General features: G+C 47.8%; 1 protein-coding gene across 1 annotated transcript in view; it reads right to left on the reverse strand.

The window, feature by feature from the left end:
- Positions 1 to 2224, reverse strand: part of LOC307085842 (pre-B-cell leukemia transcription factor 1) — a 45801-nt gene extending 43577 nt beyond the window's left edge. The window contains exon 1 of the mRNA XM_079750731.1: positions 2198 to 2224. The gene's annotated coding sequence lies outside the window, so the exon portion shown is untranslated. The remainder of the gene's footprint in view (positions 1 to 2197) is intronic.

The following is a 2224-nucleotide window of genomic DNA, read 5'->3' on the forward strand; positions in this document are numbered from 1 at the left end:
ACAATCAATGAATCAAATATCCTACCTCCAAGCAAAACCGGACACACATACACACACACACACAAACACTTAACCGATCAAACCCTACCCTCATCCTCCCAACACACACCAAACACCCACACACACACACACACACACACACACACACACACACACACACACACACACACACACACACACACACACACACAGAATATGACCATTCCCCGACCACCACGCTTGTTATCATAGCTAATTACCACTCCCACCTTGGATATACAGGCTGTAATTAGCCTTTTAAAACATGATTAACACGTCTCAATTAAGCCACTCAACATTTGCATAATTTATTAGCTGTCCTAATTGCGAGTGAGTTTATATCACAAGACAGCGAACAGCCACATGCCGTCTGCGTCCTGCTATGTGTGGAGTGTGTGTCTTGTTTGAGCTGTCACAGCTTGGGCCGCAAGGACACACACTGAAACCGTCCCTACGGAGAGAGCGGGAAAGTCAGGACTATCCCCGTGTGACTGTATTTACATTTAACTCGAAACACGCCAAAAAAATAAACGCCAGCGTTGCTCTTATCGGTACTTTCAGGATTCATAAAGAATACGTATGTTGCATTTTTCATTCGCCGATGGTCGAGGTAAATCAGTAGGAAAGGCTCAACTTGCATGTTTTGTAATTAAATGCTCTCTAAACTCTCTGGAAAGCAGAAGAAGGAGCAGAAGAAGAAAAATAAGTAGAAGCACAACGAGAAGAAGATGACGAAGATGAAGGAGATGAAGAAGACGAAGGAGATGAGGAGAAGAAGAAGGAGAGGAAAAACAAGAAAATATCACGTATGTTTTGATTACGCTCGTTTAAAGTTATTTATGAGCCAACACCAGCCGGGCCCCGGTTCCCGCCGCCCCATTTCCGTGGAAACCCGAAAACATGGAAGGATAAACTGCTGCTTCTGCACTCTTCCATGCGCCCCGGACAGATATACAGTCTCCGGGCGGAGCGCTGGGGGAAAACCAAGGACACAGCCATTAGTTTCAGGACAGCGGCACATTGGAGACTAATGCCTCCATCTGTCACCGGAGATGAGAGGGAGGTAACAAAGAGAGGCAACACTAACCCCTGAACTCATCGTGGACCGCGGTGTCAATTAAATACTGAAAAACAGCAGTGCTGGGAGACCGCCACGGCCGGCATGTTGCTATCCCCCTCCCTCACAACCCCAGAACCCCCCCGTCACGCTACGTCGTTATCGCTAAGATGTTGATGGCGTGTGGGAAAATAAATAAATAAAACACATAAAAACACCAACATCAGCAACAGGGAATAGCTATTGCCATTATATTTCCATTTAGCTCGACGCTACAAGTCAACCGGAACATTATCAATTTTCGCCACAGACACCAGAACTAATACTGGGCCTGTGTGTGTGCTTATGTGACATTACTAAATGAAGAACCCCCCCCCCCCGACACACACACACACACACACACACACATAAACACACACACACACACTTATCCCCCGAACACCCCCATGATCCGGTCACATCAGTCCAGGCGAGAAGAACAGGAATGTAACACCTTTTATTAATCTCACACACGCTTCGTAAAACAGACACACACACACACACACACACACACACACACACACACACACACACACACACACACACACACACACACTCACACACATCCGTGCTGTGCCTGCAGGGGACAGGAGGTTGAGTTGAGTCGGTTAGCTTCCTATGCTGCTGAAGCTATGCTACCGAAACAGTGCTCTGGTAGGTTAAAAGGCTGTGATACATTATCTTACTAGGTAGTATTAGTCATATCAGATCTCTCTCCTCTCTCTCTGACCTAAACCTGCTAGAAGTACTGTTGACACAGAAACAGCCAGGCAAAGAGAGAGAGAGAGAGAGAGAGAGAGAGAGAGAGAGAGAGAGAGAGAGAGAGAGAGAGAGAGAGAGAGTGGGGAGAGGGACAGAGAGAGAGAGAGGGGAGGGAGAGAGAGTGGGGAGAGGGAGAGAGAGAGAGAGAGAGAGAGGGAGAGAGAGAGAGAGAGAGAGAGAGAGAGAGAGAGAGAGAGAAGAGAGAGACGCACCACACACACACAGGGGGAAAGGGGCAGAGAGGAAGAGAGGAGAGAGAGAGAAACCCAGGCCTGTAATCGGACACCTAGCAGCATTGAGTTGGTGTCTGGCTTCTCTTACCCAGTCAACCTGTACGTGCCAGCTCCA

This window comes from Pollachius pollachius (genome assembly GCF_949987615.1).
Source record: "Pollachius pollachius genome assembly, chromosome: 14".
NCBI lineage: Eukaryota > Metazoa > Chordata > Actinopteri > Gadiformes > Gadidae > Pollachius > Pollachius pollachius.